The following is a 20,615-nucleotide window of genomic DNA, read 5'->3' as shown; positions in this document are numbered from 1 at the left end:
AGGTGAGATATGGAGGGTTTTTTTTTTTTCTCTTTATTTCACATAAGTACCATGTGCTAACTGATTGCGCCACTGGAGCTCCTTTCTCCTTATTTCTATATATCTTGTATACCAAGGTTAGATTAGATCAGATTCAGTAGGTTGAACCTCATTTTTGATCAAAGTTTCTTCACAGCGCACATCTAGCAGAGCTTTTCCCCTCGAAGACCTGGTTGGAAGAAGTGGCCTTTGTGTCTGATGTATAATTTACCTCTTCTTCTTGGTATTTAAGCCTTGTTGGTCTTGATAAATGCCTGTTTTCTATGCCCTGCCTGCAGTTAACATGGAGGTCCTGGTGTGGAACTTCTTAGGAAGTGGTGGGTGAGAGAGAGTGCATGTGAGAGTGGGCAAGTGGGTTAACCGGCCTGTGCCTTTAACTTCTTTGGTTAACCCATTAACCTAGAGAGCTTGTATAGTCGTATTGAATCTATAAATCTCAGTTCCAAAAGGGGAAGCTGATGTGAAAAGGGTCCTTTGATCTTGATTCGGTCCAGAAAAGAATGGAAGTCAGTGTCTCAGTGGAGAAGGGATTAGAATCAGGCAGTCCTGAATTCAACTCCAGGTCAGTCATTTATCAGCCATGTAACAGTTTCCTTAGTCTGAGACTCAGTTTTCCCATCTATAAAATTGTGTTAATAACACCAAGTACTTCACAAAGGAGTTACATTCTTCTTCACATACCTGCTGGCTTGTTCTCTTTCCTCCTTTAGGTCTTTTCTTAGGTAGCACCTTCTCCGTGAGGCTTTCCTTGACTGTCCTCTTAAAAACTGTAACTTCTGTCCTGGTACTCCCCGTCCCTTTGGCCTGCTTTATTTTTCTCCTATATCACTAATAGTCTTTACTTTTTGCTGTTTGCTAATTGTCCTCCTCCCCATTCATAATAATAACAACAAAATAAAATGATAATGATAATAGCTAGTTTTTATGTGTTGGGCATTGTCCTAAGCACTTTACATATGTTAGCTCTTATTTAATGCTCACAAAAACCCTGTTAGATGGTACTATTATTATTGTCATTTTACAGATGAAGAAACTGAGTTATAGAGAAGTTTAGTGATTTTCAAAGAACACATGGTGAGCAGTGGAGCCAGAATCTGAACCTGAGCTCTCTGTCTCCAGAGTCGTTGCTCTTTTTTTTTTTTTTTCCTTTTTGCAAAACTCCATGACATTTAATTTCCACTTTTGAACTAATCCCAATGTTGCTGGCAAAATGTCCATGTTATGTGTATGCATAATATTTCTTTTTAAAAGATTTCTTCTAAAAAATGGGATACATGTGCAGAACGTGCCGGTTTGTTACATAGGTATACATGTGCCATGGTGGTTTGTTGCAACCGTACTCTAAGTTCCCTTCCCTCACCCCTTACCCCTCAACAGGCCCAGGTGTGTGTTGTTCCCCTCTCTGTGTCCATGTGTTCTTAGTGTTCAGCTCCCACTTATGAGTGAGAACATGTGGTGTTGGATTTTCTGTTCCTGTGTTAGTTTGCTGAGGATGATGTCTCCCAGGTTCATCCATGTCTCTGCAAAGGAAATAATCTCATTTCTTTTTATGGCTGCATAGTATTCCATGGTATATATGTAACACATTTTCTTTATCCAGTCTATCATTGATGGGCATTTGGGTTGGTTCCATGTCTATTGTAAATAGTGTTGCAGTAAACATATATGTGCATGTGTCTTTAGAGTAGAATGATTTATATTCCTTTGGGTATATACCCAGTAATGGGATTACTGGGTCAAATGGTATTTCTGGTTCTAGATCCTTGAGGAATCACCATACTGTCTTCCACAGTGGTTGCACTAATCTGCATTCCCACCAACAGTGTAAAAGCTTTCCTGTTTCTTCACAGCCTCACCAGCATCTATTGTTTCCTGACTTTTTAATAATTGCCATTTTGACTGGCATGAGATGGTATCTCATTGTGGTTTTGAGTTGCATTTCTCTGATGATCAGTGATGTTGAGCTTTTTTTCATGTTTGTTGGCCACATAAATGTCTTCTTTTGAGAAGCATCTGTTCTTATCCTTAGCCCACTTTTTGATGGGGTTGCTTGTTTTTGTTTTTTTTTTTTTTCCTTGTAAATATGTTTAAATTCGTTGTAAATTCTGGATATTAGACCTTTACCAGATTGGTAGATTGCAAAAGTTTTCTCCCATTCTGTAGGTTGCTTGTTCACTCTGATGATAGTTTCTTTTACTGTGCAAAAGAAGCAACTTTAATTAGATCCCATTTGTCAATTTTGGCTTTTGTTGCAATTGCTTTTGCCATTTTTGTCATGAAGTCTTTGCCCATGCCTATGTCCTGAATGGTATTATCTAGGTTTTCTTCTAGGGATTTTATGATTTTGGGTTTTACGTTTAAGTCTTTAATCCATCTTGAGTTACTTTTTGTATAAGATGTAAGGAAGAGGTCCAGTTTCAGTTTTCTGCATATGGCCAGCCAGTTTTCCCAGCACCATTTACTGAATAGGAGATCCTTTCCCCAGTGCTTGTTTTTGTTAACTTTGTTGAAGATCAGATGTTTGTAGATGTGTGGTGTTATTTCTGAGGTCTCTGTTCTGCTCCATTGGTCTCTATGTTTTGGTAGCGGTACCATGCTGTTTTGGTTACAGTAGCCTTGTAGTATAGTTTGAAGTCAGGTAGCATGATGCCTCCAGCTTTGTTCTTTTTGCTTAGGATTGTCTTGGTTATCCAGGGTCTTCTTTGATTCCATATGAAATTTAAAATATTTCTTTTCTAGTTCTGTGAAGAATATCAGTGAATTATTTGGGAATAGCATTGAATCTATAAATTATTTTGACAGTATGGCCATTTTCATGATATTGATTCTTCCTATCCATGAGCATGGAATGTTTTTCCATTTGTTTGTGTCCTCTCTTATTTCCTTGAGCAGTGGTTTGTAGTTATCCTTGAAGAGATCCTTCACATTCCTTGTTAGCTGTATTCCTAGGTATTTTATTCTCTTTGTAGTGATTGCGAATGGGAGTTAATTCATGATTTGGCTTTCTGCTTGCCTATTGTTGGTGTAGAGGAATGCTTGTGATTTTTGCTCATTGATTTTATATCCCGAGACTTTGCTGAAGTTGCTTATCAGTTCAAGAAGTTTTGGGGCTGAGATGATGAGGTTTTCTAAATATAAAATAATGCTGTCTTCAAACAGAGACAACTTGACTTCCTCTCTTCCTATTTGAATACCCTTTATTTCTTTCTCTTGTCTGATTGCCCTGGCCAGAACTTCCAATACTATGTTGAACAGGAGTGGTGAGAAAGGGCATCCTTGTCTTGTACTGGTTTTCAAAGGGAATGCTTCCAGCTTTTGCCCATTGAGTTTGATATTGGCTGTGGGTTTGTCATAAATATTCATTATTATTTTGAGATATGTTCCATCAATACCTAGTTTATTGAGAGTTTTTAACATGAAGGAATGTTGAATTTTATCAAAGGCCTTTTCTGCATCTATTGAAATAATCATGTGGTTTTCGTCTTTGGATGTTTATGTGATGGATTATGTTTGTTAATTTGCGTACGTTGAACCAGCCTTGCATCCCAGGGATGAAGCTGACTTGATCGTGGTGGGTAAGTTTTTTGATGTGTTGCTGGATTCAGTTTGCCAGTATTTTATTGAAGATTTTTGCAACGATGTTCATCAGGGGTATTTGGCTTGTTTTTTTTTTGTTGTGTCTCTTCCCAGTTTTGGTATCAGGATGATGATGGCTTCATAAAATGAGTTAGGGAGGAGTCCCTCCTTTTCAGTTGTTTATAATAGTTTCAGAAGGAACAGTACCAGCTCCTCTTTGTACTTCTGGTAGAATTTGGCTGTAAATCCATCTGGTCCTGGACTTTTTTGGTTGGAAGGCTATTAATTACTGCCTCAATTTCAGACTTGTTATTGGTCTATTCAGAGATTTGAGTTCTTCCTGGTTTAGCCTTGGGAGGGTGTATGTGTCCAGGAATTTATCCATTTCTTCTAGATTTTCTAGTTTATTTATGTAGAGGTGTTTATAGTACTCTCTGATGGTAGTTTGTGTTTCTGTGGGGTCAGTGGTGATATCCCCTTTATCATTTTTTATTGTGTCTATTTGATTCTTCTCTCTTCTTCATTAGTCCAGCTAGCAGTCTGTCTGTTTTGTTAATTTTTTCAGAAAACCAGCTCCTGGATTTGTTGATTTTTTTTTTTTTTTGGAGGGTTTTTTGTGTCTTTATCTCCTGCAATTCTTCTCTGATTTTAGTTATTTCTCGTCTTCTGCTAGCTTTTGGATTAGTTTGCTGTTGCCTCTCTGGCTCTTTTAATTGTGATGTTAGGGTGTTGATTTGAGATCTTTTTAGCTTTCTGATGTGGGCATTTAGTGCTATAAATTTCCCTCTTAATACTGCTTTAGCTGTCTCCCAGAGATTCTGGTACATGGTCTCTTTGTTCTCATTGGTTTCAAAGAACTTCTTGATTCTGCCTTACTTTCATTATTTACCCAGGAGTCATTCAGGAGCAGGTTGTTCCATTTCCATGAAATTGTGTGGTTTTGAGTGAGTTTCTTAATCCTGAGTTCTATTTGATTGCACCGTGGTCTGAGAGACTGTTTGTTATGATTTCAGTTCTTTTGCTTTTGTTGAGGAGTGTTTTACTTCCAATTAGTGGTTGATTTTAGAATAAGTGCCATGTGGTACTGAGAAGAATGTATATTCTGTTGATTTGGAGTAGAGAGTTCTGTAGACGTCTGCCAGGTCCACTTGATCCAGAGCTAAGTTCAAGACCTGAATATCCTTGTTAATTTTCTGTCTCATTGATCTGTCTAATACTGACAGTGGGGTGTTTAAAGTATCCCACTATTATTGTGTGGGAGTCTGAGTCTCTTTGTAGGTCTCTAAGAACTTGTTTTATGAATTTGGGTGCTCTTGTATTGGATGCATATATATTCATAATAGCACTTCTTGTTGAATTGTTCCCTTTGCCATTATGTAATGCCTTTTTTTGTCTTTTTTGATCTTTGTTGGTTTAAAGGTTGTTTTGTCAGAGACTAGGATTGCAACCCCTGCTTTTTTTTTTTTTTTTTTTTTTTTTTTTTTTGCTTTCCATTTGCTTGGTAAATTTTCCTCCATCGCTTTATTTTGAGCCTGTGTGTGTCTTTGCACATAAGATGGGTCTCCTGAATACAGCACACCGATGGGTCTTGACTCCTTAATCCAATTTGCCAGTCTGTGTCTTTTAATTGGGGTATTTAGCCCATTTACATTTAAGGTTAATATTGTTATGTGTGAATTTGATCCTGTCATCATGATGCTATTTGGTTGTTTTGCACGCTAGTTGATGCAGTTTTTTCATAGTGTCATTGGTCTTTATATTTTGGTGTGTTTTTACAGTGACTGGTATCAGTTTTTCCTTTCCATATTTAGTGCTTCTTTCAGCAGCTCTTGCAGTGCAGGCGTGGTGGTAATGAAATCCCTCAGCATTTGCTTGTCTGGAAAGGATTTTATTTCTTCTTAGCTTATGAAGCTTAGTTTGGCTGGATATGAAATTCCGGGTTGAGGCTGGGCGCAGTGGTTCACACCTGTAATCCCAGCACTTTGGGAGGCCGAGGTGGGCGGATCATGTGGTCAGGAGTTTGAGACCAGCCTGGATAACATGGTGAAACCTTGTCTTCTACTAAAAATACAAAAATTAGCTGGGCGTGCTGGCAGGCACCTGTAGTCCAAGCTACTCAGGAGGCTGAGGCAGGAGAATTGCTTGAACCCTGGAGGCAGAGGTTGCAGTGAGCTGGGATCGCACCACTGTACTCCAGCCTAGGCGAGACTCTGTATCAAAAGAAGAAAAAAAAAAAAAGAAAAAAAGAAGAAGAAAAAAGAAATTCTGGGTTGTAAACTCTTGTCTTTAAGAATGTTGAATATTGGCCCCCAATCTCTTCTGGCTTGAAGAGTTTCTGCTGAGAGGTCCACTGTTAGTCTGATGAGCTTCCCTTTGTAGGTGACCTGGCCTTTCTGGCTGCCCTAACAGTTTTTCCTTCGTTTTTACCTTGGAGAATCTGATGATTATGTGTCTTGGGGTTGATCTTCTTATGGAATATCTTAATGGTGTTATCTGGATTTCCTGAATTTGCATGTTGGCCTGTCTTGCTAGTTTGGGGAAGTTGTCTGGATAATATCCTGGAGTGTGTTTTCCAGCTTGTTTCCATTCTGTCCATCTCCTTCTGGTACTCCAGTCAACCGTAGGTTCAGTCTTTTTATGAAGTCCCATATTTGTTGGAGGCTTTGTTCTTTCCTATTCATTCTGTTTTCTCTATTTTTGTCTGTATGTCTTATTTCAGTAAAGTGGTCTTCAAACTCTGATATCCTTTCTTCCGCTTGGTCGATTCGGCTGTTGATACTTGGGTGTGCTTCACGAAGTTCTTGTGCTGTGTTTTTCAGCTCCATCAGGTAATATATGTTCCTCTCTTAACTGGTTATCCTAGTTAGCAATTCCTCCAACCTTTTATCAAGGTTCTTAGCTTCTTTGCATTGGGTTAGAACATGCTCCTTTTGGTCATCATTTTTTATTACCCATCTTCTGAAGCCTACTTCTGTCAATTCGTCCATCTGATCCTCCGTCCAGTTCTGGTGCCCTTAATGGAGAGACATTGCAATCATTTGGAGGAGAAGAGGCACTCTGGCCTTTTGGGTTTTCAGCATTTTTTCATTGATTTCTTCTCATCTTCATGAGTTTGTCTAGTTTCGGTATTTGAGGCTGCTGACTCTTGGATGGGGTTTTTGTGGGGGCCTTTTTTTGTTGTTGTTGATGCTGTTGTTGTCACTTTCTGCTTGTTTGTTTTTCTTTCAATAATCAGGTCCCTCTTCTATAGGGCTGCTGCAGTTTGCCGGGGGTTCACTTCAGGCCCTATTCGTCTGATTCACTCCCATGCCTGGGAGATGTCACTCAAGGAGGCTGGAAGAGCAGCCAAGATGGGTGCCTGCTCCTTCTTCTGGGACCTCTGAACTTGAGGGGCACCAGCCTGGTGCCAGTAGGATTGCTCCTGTGTAGGGTGTCTGACAACCCTGTTGAAGGGTCTCGGGTGGCATGGGGAGCAGGACCTGTTTAATGAAGCACTTTGTCCCTTGGTGGAGAGAGGGTATGTTCCGCTGGGGGAAAACGCACTCGTCTGGGCTGCCCAGATTCCTCAGAACTACCAGGAGAGGTTAAGTCTGCTGGTCCAAAGAGACTATGGCCACCCCTCCCCACTAGGGGCTCAGGCCCAGGGAGATCTGAATTCTGTCTCTGAGCCTCTGGTTGGAGTTATTGGAGATCCTGCAGGGAAGCCCCGCCCACTGAGGAAGGATGGATCAGGGTTAGACCTGAAGAGGGACTCTGCCCACAAACTGCCACAGCCTGTGTGTTGGGCTGTGGGGACAAGTCTTGGGACCAAGCCATTCAGCCTCCCGGGCTCCAGCAGGGAAAAAGCACAGCCTGGAGCTATAGAAATGAGTGCTGCCCTTACCTTGCCTAGTGAGCTTAGCGTGTTAGGCAGTTGCGAGTTCCAGTGCTGGCTGCTGCCCCTCCCCAAGGAGCTGAAACGATTTAGACAGCAGGCAGCCAGGCAGCCGCAGCCCGTGCTGGTCACCCCTCCTGCAGGGAGTTCGGTAGGCTTAAGCAGATTCCAGCTGAGAGGCTGTAAGAATCTGTGTGTCCCAGTGGCGTGGGTTCACGAGTGGGATCTTCTGATCCGTGGGTTGCAACGTTCCGTGGGAAAAGCACACTTTCCCTGGCTGGGTAGCGTGCTCATTCACTGCCTTCCTTGGCTGGGGGGAGGGGGGTCCCCTTTTCTGTACAGCTCTTGGGTGGGCTGCTGTACTGCACTGCTCTTCCTTTTCTCTGTGGGCCAGGCCAGTGTTCTAGTCAATTTTGATGAGAGAACCTAGATACCTTGGTGGCAGGTGAAGGATTCACATAGTTATATTTTTTTTGATGGGAGCCTCTAAACGCTCCAGCTTCTAGTCGGCCATCTTTGGCCCCCAGAGTCATTGCTCTTAACTGCTGAACTAGTCGGCCTCATTAGAGCATAGCTTTTTGAGGGCAGGGGTGTTTGTTTTGTTCATGGCTGTTTCACCAGTTATCTAGAGTAGTACCTGGCATGTAGTAAGCAATAAATATTTGCTAAATGAATGAATGCATATCAATAATATGTGAGAAAAAATTACATGGAGTTGTTTTGACTTTTATTTGTTTATTTATTTATATTATACTTTAAGTTCTAGGGTACATGTGCACAACTTGCAGGTTTGTTACATATGTATACATGTGCCTTGTTGGTTTGCTGCATCCATCAACTTGTCATTTACATTAGGTATTTCTTCTAATGCTATCCCTCCCCCATCCCCCAACCCCATGACAGGCCCCAGTGTGTGATGTTCCCCGCTCTGTGTCCACGTGTTCTCATTGTTCAGTTCCCACCTATGAGTGAGAACATACAGTGTTTGGTTTTCTGTTTTGAGTTTTAACCATGTCCTCTCTTTTTCTTCTAGAGACCTAATTATTGCTCCAGTCCTGTGCTGTTCAGTAGCCACATATCAAGTACTTAGTAGCTACATGTGGCTAATAGCTACTATATTGGACAGCTCAGATATACTAGATTATTTCCATCATTATAGAAAGGTCAGCTGGACAGTGTGTCTTTTTTTTTTTTTGCAGGACGGGGGGAGGGTGGAGTCTCTCCCTGTCACCAGGCTGGAGTGCAGTGGTGCAACCCCCGCCTCCCAGGTTCAAGCGATTTTCCTGTCTCAGTCTCCCAAGTAGCTGGGACTGCAGGCACGCGCCACCACACTCGGCTAATATTTGTATTTTTAGTAGAGACGGGGTTTCACCATATTGGCCAGGATGGTCTCAATCTCCTGACCTCATAATCTGCCCGTCTGGGCCTCACATGTGCTGGGATTACAGGTGTGAGCCACCGTGCCCAGCCGACAGTAGTACAGCCGACAGTAGTCCTCCTGGTACGTAGGCCGGAGGCCAAAACAGAGTGAGACCTGAGGCAAGAGCAAGTGGTGAGAATGAAAGATAAAAAGGGATGGGATCACCCAGGGCTTTTGATGCAGAAATCAAATCTGGACTTTATTTTGAAGCAAGTGTTTTCTGAATTCGGCCATTTTTCAAAACTACGTGAGGAGTTTGTTTAAAATTCTGATTCTCAGGTGGTCTGACTTAGTAGTTTTGGTGTTACACCTAAAACTTCGTGTGTATATGTGTGTGTGTGTGTGTGTGGTAAAAGAACATATAGGGCTGGGCGCGGTGGCTCACGCCTGTAATCCCAGTACTTTGGGAGGCCGAGGTGTGTGGATCATGAGGTCAGGAGATGGAGACCATCCTGGCTAACACGGTGAAACCCCGTCTCTACTAAAAATACAAAAAATTAGCCAGGCGCGGTGGTGGGCGCCTGTAGTCCAGCTACTTGGGAGGCTGAGGCAGGAGAATGGCGTGAACCCGGGAGGCGGAGCTTGCAGCCAGCCGAGATCGCGCCGCTGCACTACAGCCTGGGCGACAGAGTGAGACTCTGTCTCAAAAAACCAAAAGAAACAAACAAACAACAAAAACATAAAATTTACCATCTTAACCATTTTTAAGTATAGACTACAGTAGTGTTAACTATGTGCACTTTGTGGTGTGATAGATCTCTAGAACTTTTTCATCTTGCCAAACTGAAACTAAAGGCTGATGCAAAAGTAGTTGTAGTTTTCGCCATTGAAAGTATGGCCAAAGCCGTAATTACTTTTGCACCAACCGAACATATCCATTGAACAACAACTCCCCTTTTCACCTTCCACCTTGGTAACTACCATTTTACTTTCTGTTTCTAAAGAGTTTAACTTATTTGGATACCTCATATAAGTGGAATCATGCAGTATTTGTCTTTTTGTGAGTAACTTACTTTACTTAAGTTTCATGCATATTGTAGTATACAGCACGATTTTCTTTTTAAAGAGTGAGTAATATTCCAGCGTGCATGTGTGTGCGTGTGCGAGTTGTGTGTATGCATGTGTGTATACAGCATTTTCTTTATCTGTTCATCAGTGGAAATTTAGATTGCTTCCACTTCTTGGCTATTGTCCATAGTATTGCAATGAACATGGGTGTGCAAATATCTCTTTGAGATCCTGTTTTTAATTCTTTTGAATGTATATGCAGAAGTGAAATTGCTGGATCATATGGTTATTATATTTTTAATTTTTTGAGGAACCTCTGTATTGTTTTCCATAGTGGCTACACCATTTTATATTACCACCAAATTTTAAATAAGGGTTCCAATTTCTCTACATCCTCATCAACATTTGCTATTTTCTGTTTTTTTGATAATAGTCATCTTAATGGGTGTGAGGTGGTATCTCGGTGTAGTTTTAAGTTGTGTTTCCCTGAAAACTAATGATGTTGAACATACCTTCATATGCTTGTTGGTCATTTGTATATCTTTGGAGAAATGCCTGTTCAAGTTCTTTATCCATTTTTAAATTGTATTATTTGTAAAACTCGATGTCTTAAATAGTACCCCTATCCATCTGATTTGCTCCCATGCCTGAAGGTGTCACTCAAGGAGGCTGGAAGAGCACCCCAAGTGATTTCAATGGAGAGTGGTGGTGAGTGGGCCAGCAGTGGTGATGGAGAATGAGGAGGCTTGGCTGCTCAAGCTGCATTATTCTTGATTGGGTTATTCTTGGCATCACACACTCTTCAGTTTGATTTTATTTATTTATTTATTTATTTATTTATTTATTTATTTATGAGATGGAGTCTTGCTCTGTCCCCCAGGCTGGAGTACAGTGGCGCAATCTTGGCTCACTGCAAGCTCCGCCTCCCGGGTTCACGCCATTCTCCTGCCTCAGCCTCCCGAGTAGCTGGGACTATAGATGCCCACCACCACGCCCGGCTAATTTTTTGTATTTTCAGTAGAGACGGAGTCAGTTTGATTTTTTTTATGTCTATACCATTAAGCCTCAAATTAGGTGATTCCCTGGGGAGTCTTTACTGAGTCCTGAAATTACCCTCTCTTCCATTTTCTGAGCCTTTAGCTGCTGCTGCTGCTGCTTCTCCTTCTCCTTCTTCTTCTCTTTCTTTTTGAGACAGAGTCTCACTCTGTCACCCAGGCTGGAGTTCATTGGCATGATCTTGGCTCACTGTTGCAGCCTCTACCTCCTGGGTTCAAGTGATTCTCATGCCTCAGCCTCCTAAGTAATAGTTGGAATTACAGGCATGGGTCCCCACACCTGGCTAAGTTTTGTATTTTTAGTAGAGGTGGGGTTTCACCATATTGACCAGGTTGGTCTCGAACTCCTGACCTCAACTAATCCACCCTCCTCAGTCTCCCAAAGTGTTGGATTACAGGCGTGAGCTAATTTCTTCTAAAAGTGTACTTTCTTTTCCATCAAGAGTGCTTTCCTGGTGTTGGTGCTGCTAGGACTCTACCTCTCCATTGCTCCCATCCTCCATTTTTTCCCCAACTTTTCTACGTCTTCATCACAATAAAACTCTTCCTGGTTCTTTGCCCAAGTCTGCAGCCTAAAATGTTCTGGGGCCTCTGCATCAAACAAGGGTAGTTCTGCCAGATTTTTCTGAGCCTTTCTGTCCTGAGACAAAGGACTTGGCCTGGTATTCAGAGTGTCAACCGCTTGGAATGTAACAGTTTCTGATTCAGAGCCTTAGACCTCCCTCTGCAATGGCTCAGTGCCTTTGAACTAACCAATAAGCATGGGAGATCTCTTGTCCTTTGAGTAGAAGAGCAGCCTCACTGCCATTCTTTTGGCTGGGACTCTAGGAACCTGAGGTCCTGTTCTGGATTTGTGACCTGCTCTGTGACTTTAAGTGAGTCACTTAGTCTTTGTTTTCCCATTTGCAAAATGAAGGGCTTAAATTAAATGATCTTTGAGGTCCTACCAAGCTTTAACTTTCTTTGGTTCAATTCTGTTAATCATGCATGTACACGTATATATACGTAGTGTATATAATGTACATGTCTTGGTATTCTTGGCTCTTTATTAGCCAGTGGGGCACTCCATAAGTTAATAAAATAGCCTCTGCTTTCAGAGCTCACAGTCCAGGAGCGAAGCAGTTGCATAAGCAACTAGGTCTTCTAATATGAAGTGTTTCTAGAATGGCACTGTCACCATGTATTTTTGGGATAGAGGACAGTGATTAGTTTTAGTTGTAAGGGTCTGTGAAGCTTCATGTAGGAGACAGTGTTTGAGTCTTCGGTCTCGTCTTCACCTCTGTTCTGTTGTTTTTTCCTCTCCCCATCTCCATGTGAATTCCCAAACCTGTTCTCTTTTTAAGCTCTGGGACAGTTTTCAGGATAAATTATGTTCCTCCTTAAATAAAAACAAAACAAGACTGCGTGTGGTGGCTCATGCCTGCAATCCCAGTACTTTGGGAGGCAGAAGCAGGTGGATTGCTTGAGCCCAGGAGTTCGAGACCAACCTGGGCAATGTGGTGAAACCCTGTCTCTACAAAAAAATACAAAAATTAGCCAAGCATGGTGGCACACGTCGGTAGTCCCAGCTACTTGGGAGGCTGAGGCCTTGGGAGGATCACTTGAGCCCAGGAGGCAGAGGTTGTGGTGAGCCAAGATTGCACTGCTGCTCTCCAGCTTGGGTGAGAGAGTGAGACCCAGTCTCAAAAACGTAAAACAAAACAGACTTAAAAGACCCTAAAAACTGAAGATACAGACATAGTCAGAGTGAGCCTTTCCTCCCTTCTCTGAACCCCTACAATAACTGTATATGTATGGTCTACAGGCTACCTGTAAAGTTCGTTTAGCTCTTGTTTTCTTGCCTTTCTTTTATTATTTGGAACTATGAGTTCAAGCTACTTCTCTCATTTTGTCTGCCACCAGGAATTTCTTTTTTCACTTCGTGTTTTTTTTTCCTACTTTCATTTTAGGTTTGAGGGTACAGGTACATGTTCAGGTTTGTTACATGGATAAATTGCATGTTGCTGAAGTTTGGTGTATGAATGATCCTGTCACCCAGGTAGTGAGCGTAGTACCCAATAAGTAGTTTTTCAGTCCGCCCTTCCCCACACTCTTAGTAGAGCCCAGTGTCTGTTGTTGCCATCTTAATGTCCATGTTTACCCAATGTTTCGTTCCTGCTTATAAGTGAGAACATGTGGTATTTGATTTTCTGTTTCTGCATTCATTTGCCAGAATGAGTAGAGGATAATGGCCTCCACCTGCATCCATGTTGGTGCAAAGGACGAGATTTTGTTCTTTTTTATGGCTGCATTGTGTTCCATTGCCACCAGGATTTTGAACTCTGAGTATTTGAGTCACATTTTTGCTATTAGACTATCCGCTTCTAAGGGCAAAACATATCTTATTCTGTCATCATCCATGCCACCTGTAAGTGATTTACATAAGGAATAATCCAGAGCAGAGTATCACTAAATATGGTTTGATTTTATTTTATTCTTTTGAGACAGGTTTCACTCTGTCGCCAGGCTGGAGTGCAGAGGTATGATCTCAGCTTACGGCAGCCTTGACCTCTTGGGCTTAAGCAATCCTCCTGCCTCACCCCGCCATGTAGCTGGGACTACAAGTGCACGCCACCATGCCCAGCTAATTTTTTTGTATTTTTTTAATAGAGATGCGGGTTGCCCAAGCTGGTCTTGAACTCTCCTGGATTCAAGGGATCCACTGCCTCGGCCTCCCAAAGTGCTGAGATTATAGGCATAAACCACCACGCCAGGCTCAGCTTGTTTATTATTTATTTATTTATTTATTTTTTGAGAAGGAGTCTCGCTCTGTCACCCAGGCTGGAGTACAGTGGTATGATCTCGGCTCACTGCAAGCTCCGCCTCCCAGGTTCACGCTGTTCTCCTGCCTTAGCCTCCTGAGTAGCTGGAACTACAGGCGCCCACCACCATGCCCGGCTGATTTTTTTTGTATTTTTAGTAGAGACAGGGTTTCACCGTGTTAGCCAGGATGGTTTCCATCTCCTGATCTCGTGATCCACCTGCCTCGGCCTCCCAAAGTGCTGGGATTACAGGCATGAGCCACCGTGCTCAGCGAGTTTGTTTATTTTAAACCAAGTCTTTTGCTCTGATATGAATGTCATATTTGCTTATTTTTTCAGGATGTGCTGGTTATGTTGTTAAGTGATTAATTTATAATGTGTAGCATTCTTTTTTGTGTATCTTGATCCTTCTTTCTTGCCTCAGCCATCTTCTTGGCTCTAAGAAATGCAGTGAACATTATGGCATGATGGGAGGAACATTGGGCTTGGCGTGTGAGGAGTCAGGGTAAAGTCTGGGCAAGTTGCTTCTCTCCTTTTAGGCTTTTCTCATTTGTAAAGTAGATGCTAGTACCACCCCTGATTCTCCATGGAGACTATGGAAATGCTTTGGAAATCATAAAGCTATCTTTTTATTTCTTTGGCTTTTAGCATTTTTAATTTAACAAATGTTCACAAAGTACCTTTGATATAACATCCCTGTGCTGGAGGAATGGAAAGAAGAATCATACATGGCCTTTGTACTCCAAGGACTTTACACACCTTATTGGTCAGGCGGTTATGAACACAAAGGAACAAGGGAGTGAACAAAGGAGGTAGATGGGGAAAAGAATTGGAGAATATGAATGTTGGACTTGCCAGCTTATGTGGTTCAGTTTGGAGATCTGGCTTGCTTTGTGAAGATTTTTTCTATGACATCTTAGACTGTAGCTGGGTTAACAGGTCTGCATTCCACATATGAGATGAGAGTCAGTGTTCTACTAGAGATTATAATTTTTATACAACAGCAGCAGCCAACAGTGTGGTGCAGGAGAAAGAATAGGGAACTTGAGTTCAAGTTCCCAGTCTGTTACTTAGAGACTATGTATCCTCCTTGAATATGTTACATAATACTGTTGAAAACTCAGTTTCGTCTTGAATAAAGAAGAATGAATACCTCAATAATTATTGAGTTCAATTTAACAAACATTTATGGGAGTCTTCTCTGTGCTAGCTGAATTCTGAGGTTTCAGAAGTGAAAGGAGAGTCTTCTAGGAACTCTCAGTCCAGTAGGAAGAATTGTGCCTTTAAGAGCGTCTTTTGGTTGTTAATACTATGCAGACACGCAGGCTTCCACCATGGATGACCAAACATTAAGTCTGCTTCCCGCTGGAGTGGTATTACCACAAGTAACTTCCCATCATGTCTCTTTTCTGTTTGTGGTCTTCCCGAACTCTCCATGGGCTCTTTTCTCATCTCCCATCAGCTCCTAACCTCCCTGTGTGCTCAGCTGTCTGGGGAGTATGTGTCTATATGTGTGTTTTCTTTGTCAACAGCTGGTCCTGGAAGGCTCAGGATTATGAGGAGTAAATATAATAATATCAGTGAGGCCAACTGAAAGTAGTATTTGTCAGTAGGCACTGACTAATGGGAGCTTTCATTATGTATAATCTGTGTATCATCTGAGTCATAGAACAGGGACACCTCTCCAATTATTCTCTCAAAAGTGGGGAGAAGAGTGATCAATATTCTGGATGCTATTCTAGCACTGGGGATGCAACAGTAGACTAAACAGATTAAAATCTGAATCACCATGGAGCTTTACATTTTGGGTGAAGGGGGCAGAAGACATACAAGAAGATAAAAAATAAAATATTAAGTACAATAGATATGTGGGAAAGAGGAAAAATAAAGCAAGGAAGATAACTATAATGTTCGGTTTGTTAAAGCTTTGCACTTTTAGATAGGGAGCCAAGGAAAGCCTCACTGAGAAGGTGAGTTTAAATTAAGACCTGAAGTAAGTGAGAGAATGAACTGGAGGAAGAACATTTCAGGCAGAGAGAACAGATGCCAAAGCCCTGAGGCCAGGCCTGGTATATTTTAAGGAATAGCAGGGGAACAGGGAACAGGATGGCTGAAGTGAAGTGCCTGAAGTTGAGGAGAGTAATAGGAGTCAGAAGGCTGAGGTGGTAATTTATAATGTGTGGCATTATAAATGCAGTTCTTGTTTGGTTTTCTAGATCCTAGTAAAGACTTAGCTTTCCCACTGCATGAGGTAGGAAGTCATTGAGGATTAGACGAGTGACCTGATCTAACTTATGTTTTCAGAGAGCCACTCTGGCTGCTGTGTTGAGAATAGACAAAAGAAGGAGTAAATGCAAAAACAGGGAGACCAGTTAGGAGGCAGTTGCAGTAATACTTGTGAGAGATAATAGTGATTTAGATTAAGATGGTAGAAGTGAGGGTAGTGAGAATTGATTGAATTTTGAATATATTTTAGAGACAGAGCTGAAAGTGATTTACTGATGGACTAGTTGTAAGGTATGAGAAAAAGAGAAGTCAAGAACAACACCAAAAGTTTTATCTGTGCAATTAAAAGCATGGAGTTGGAATTCAGTGAACTGGGGAGGACTTCAGGAGAAACAGATTTTAGAAGAGTGGGAGGTGGTAAATGTAAAAATGTAGATGGTATTTGGTTATACAATTAGATAAGGGGGCTTTGAGAGTATATGGAGACTTTAGAAAAGAGAAGGGGCCTAGGTCACCACAAAGTTTAGAAATTGAGAAAGAGCTGCCAGAATGATAGGGAGAAAAATCAAACATACCAAAACCCAGGTGAATATAGTGTCCAAAAACCAAGTGATAAAAGTATTGAAAAGAGGGGAGACACCAGATACCGTGGCTCATGCCTGTAATTCCAACACTTCGGGAAGCTGAGGTGGGCAGATTACTTGAGCCCAGGGATTCAAGACCAGCCCAGGGAAAATGGCATCTATACAAAAACATACCAAAAAAAAAAAAGAAAAAAAAATTAGCTAGGAGTGGTCGCGTGTGCCTTTAGACCCAGCTACTCGAGAGGCTGAAATGGGAAGATCGCTTGAGCCTAGGAGGTTGAGGATACAGTGAGCCATGATTGTGCCACTGCACTCAAGCCTGGACAAAAGAGCAAGACCTGATCTCAAAAAAAAAAAAAAAGAAAGAAAAGAAAAAGAAAAAGTGGGGGATAGGGTGTGGGGGAGAGAATGATCAATTATATTAAATGCTGCTGATGACATGTCAAGTAAGATGAGGGTTGAAAATTGACCACTAGTTTTAGCATAGTGGAGGTCATTGGTGACTTTGATTAGAACATGGTGGTAGAGTGGTGGGAATAGATATCTGATTGGAGTGGGTTCAAAAGAATAGGAAGAAAGATGAGAGAAAGCAAGTACAGTATAAAGCAGCTCTTTCTAGAATTCTCAATACAGGAGGGTTAAAAGAAGAAAAAAACCCAACTCTTTATAGGAATTTTGCTATGAAGGGAAGGAGACATGAAATGGTAACTGGGGCCTTTTCATGTTACATAGGTAACCTTTAGGTAGCTCACACCTATGTAATCCCAGCACTTTGGGAGGCCAAGGCAGGCAGATCAAGAGGTCAGGAGTCCAAGACCAGCCTGGCCAACATAGTGAAAGCCTGTCTCTCCTAAAAATACAAAAATTAGACGGGTGCACACCTATAGTCCCAGCTACTCGGGAGGCCGAGGCTGGAGAATTGCTTGAACCTGGGAGGCGGAGGTTGCAGTGAGCTGAGATCGCACCACTGTACTCCAGCCCAGGTAACAAAGCAAGACTCCGTCTCAAAAAAAAAAAAAAGATAGCTGGTGTGTTAGATGGAATCAAGAAAGAACTTTTTGTTTATTTTATGTATTTATTTTTAGGTGAGACAAGTAACAGTATGTTTATATGAATAATCCTGCAGAGAAATGAAGTCCTAATAATGCTCAAGAAAGCGGGGTGAAATGACTTGAAGCAGTGTCTTTTGTTTGGTGAGGGAATGGAATCTAGTGTACCACTGGAAGGTTGGATGTGGATCACATCTATGGTGATAGGAGAGAAGTTAAGAGTATGTGGGTACAGGTGCAGTTTGGTAGGTAAATGTGGTGGGAGCTCATGAAAGCTCTCTTCTGGATGATTAATTTTCTTTGGACAAATAAGCAAAATCACTAGTTGAGAGTGAGATTAGGAGCAAAGAAAGCATGAAATAGTATAGGATGGATGAGGCAAATATAGAATGATTGTCAGATTTCATTTAGAACCAACATGAGACTGGGCACGGTGGCTCGCACCTGTAATCCCAGCACTTTGGGAGGCTGAGGTGGGCAGATTGCCTGAGGTCAGGAGTTCAAGACCAGCCTGGCCAACATGGTGAAACCCTGTCTCTACTAAAAATACAAACATTAGCCAGGTACGGTGGCAGGCACCGGTAGTCCCAGGCACTGGTAATCCCAGCTACTTGGGAGGCTGAGGCAGAATTGCTTGAACCCGGGAGGCAGAGGTTGCGGTGAGCTGAGATCATGCCACTACACTCCAGCCTGGGCAGCAGAGTGAGACTTCATCTCAAAAAAAAAAAAAAAAAGGACCCACATGAAAATAGTGATCATGAGTTTAAAGTTACATTTTAACTTTAGTAAGCATAATTGTGTGTTTTCCTGCTCCCAAGACCTGTACCAGTGTTGGCAGAGAGTAGATGGTGACTGAATTTAACCAGGGTTGTGGTTTAACCAAACTAATGTCAATACAAGTGATAGAGGGGCAAGGGAATGAGTATTACAAAATTGACCAAGGAATTTAGGATAGCCAGGGTTAGGAGAGAGGTGAGGGTATGAGGAGGGTGATGGACAATGAAATATAGATAGAATTAGTAGATTGAATGTCCTCATAGGTTGAGGGATTGTTAGAATTGGGGTACTATAGTGAGCAAACTAGAAAGATAAGAGATGGTGTTTGGCAAATGAGATATTTGAAATTAAGATTAGAGAAAAAAGCTTTCAGTTATTAGTAATAACACGTTCAAGGATTATAATCATGGAAATGAGAGGCTGAGGTCAAGGTCAGTGGAGGAGAGGTCGAATAACTGAGAGGGCAGTTCATTATAATCATTATTTATGTAGTTATTGAAATTACCAGGAATGATAAGAATATATTGGAGAGAATGACAGTGAAGTAGGAGCCACAATCTTTAAGGCATAAGAGGAAAGTTACTTGGAAGTAGTAAATGGCTACAAAGAGGGGTGATGTTGAATCTGATGATATGAGATTCAGAACTGAATGTTTTTATGGAGAAGGCTCTGGAAGCAACAGTGAGGTTCAAGGCCCAGGGGAAGGTGAGAAGTGAGAGAAAATCAGCCCTTACTTGTAAGTGCTGCACAGGAAAGCATTATTATGTGAGACAACCAGATTTCACTTAGAGCAGAGGACATTCTTAGGAGAGGTTGAAGTTGTAGAGGATTTTGCTAACCTTGAGTTCCAGAGAATATAGTGGAAAAAGATCAGGAGATGAAGAGGAGAGAGTGATGAGAGTTGGAACATGGAATGTACAGAGCCATATAGGATTAAAGTCTGGAAGATAAGAGTTGGAAAAAAGGAAAAAAGCAAAAAAAAAATGATATCCCCAACTGAGAAGGAAGAGGTCTTTTCTGTTTGTTTTTAGTAAGATCATTCATATTTTATTCACATGGGTCTTGCTGGTTAAAAAAATAATCCATGGCTCATCAGTGTGGATGATATAAATTTATTAATACTGAAAACATACTACTTATAATAAGAAATATTTGTACATATATTCTGAAAACCAGACAGATGCACACTTGTTCGCCTGCAAGAAAATATGTCTAGGGATATCAAAACAGATGAGTAGCTTATGCTAGGCATTAATCTTTATTCAAACATTGATACCACATTGTCCTTTTTATTGAGGGCCATTTTGCTTCCTTATGAACATGTTAGAACTTATTTTCCAAGTAGCAGGATGCTCCATCTAAATGATCTGTTTAGAAATACTTGTTCCAGATTATAAATCAATCTGGAAATCTCAGTGGCACAGGAGGGGAAAAATTCTACAGTGAGCTTTTAATGTTATCTCTAAAAGCTAATAAATGATGGTCAGACTTACAGTTTGTGATTATCTTTGTCTGAAATGAGAAGTCTGGAATGTTATTAAAAACCAGCATTTTCATGCTTTAACATGGATGAACCTTGAAGATGTCATGCTAAATGAAGTAAGCCAGTCAGAAAAGGACAAATATTGTATGATTCATCTTAAATTAGGTTCTTAGAATAGTTAAATTTAGAGACAGAATGTAGAATGGTGGTGTCAGGGACTGGGTAGGAAGAGGAGAATGGGGAGTTAGTGTTTAATGGGTATGAAGAGTCCAGTTTAGTTCATAAAGATGAAAAGTTCTGGAGATGGATGGGGGTGATGGTTGCGGGGCAATGTGAATGTGTTTAATGCCTCAAAACTGTACACTTTAAAATGATTAAAGTAGTCAATTTTGTGTTATGTATATGTTAACAACAAAACAAGCAAAAAACCCCAGTGTTTTCAGTATTCAGTGCTTACAGGACTGCTTGTCTAAACTGAGTCAACCATACCCATATTGCATTACCAGTAATGAGCCCTTTTCCCCCAAACTTTACATTTGTGTAGTAGGTAGATAAGAATAAATAAGAAGCTGATTCTAAGGTATTGGTAGGTCAGGGATAGAGATACACATGTAGTCCTCCATGGTCTAGTTCCAAAACTTCCCTATTTATAAATGTGGGGGCTGAAAACTTGAAGAGGGTGGGCTTTGAAGAATAGAATTCCCTGGCTGCTCTGAAGCAACA

At 41.4% G+C, this 20,615-nt stretch overlaps 1 protein-coding gene across 3 annotated transcripts in view; it reads left to right on the top strand.

The window, feature by feature from the left end:
- The window catches only part of FAM168A (family with sequence similarity 168 member A), a 199,672-nt gene that overhangs the window by 95,152 nt on the left and 83,905 nt on the right, over positions 1–20,615 (top strand). The window lies entirely within an intron of this gene.

Source organism: Theropithecus gelada, chromosome 14 (genome assembly GCF_003255815.1).
Source record: "Theropithecus gelada isolate Dixy chromosome 14, Tgel_1.0, whole genome shotgun sequence".
Lineage (NCBI taxonomy): Eukaryota > Metazoa > Chordata > Mammalia > Primates > Cercopithecidae > Theropithecus > Theropithecus gelada.
Note: the sequence above shows the minus strand (reverse complement) of the source record. Positions and strands in the feature narration are given on the sequence as shown.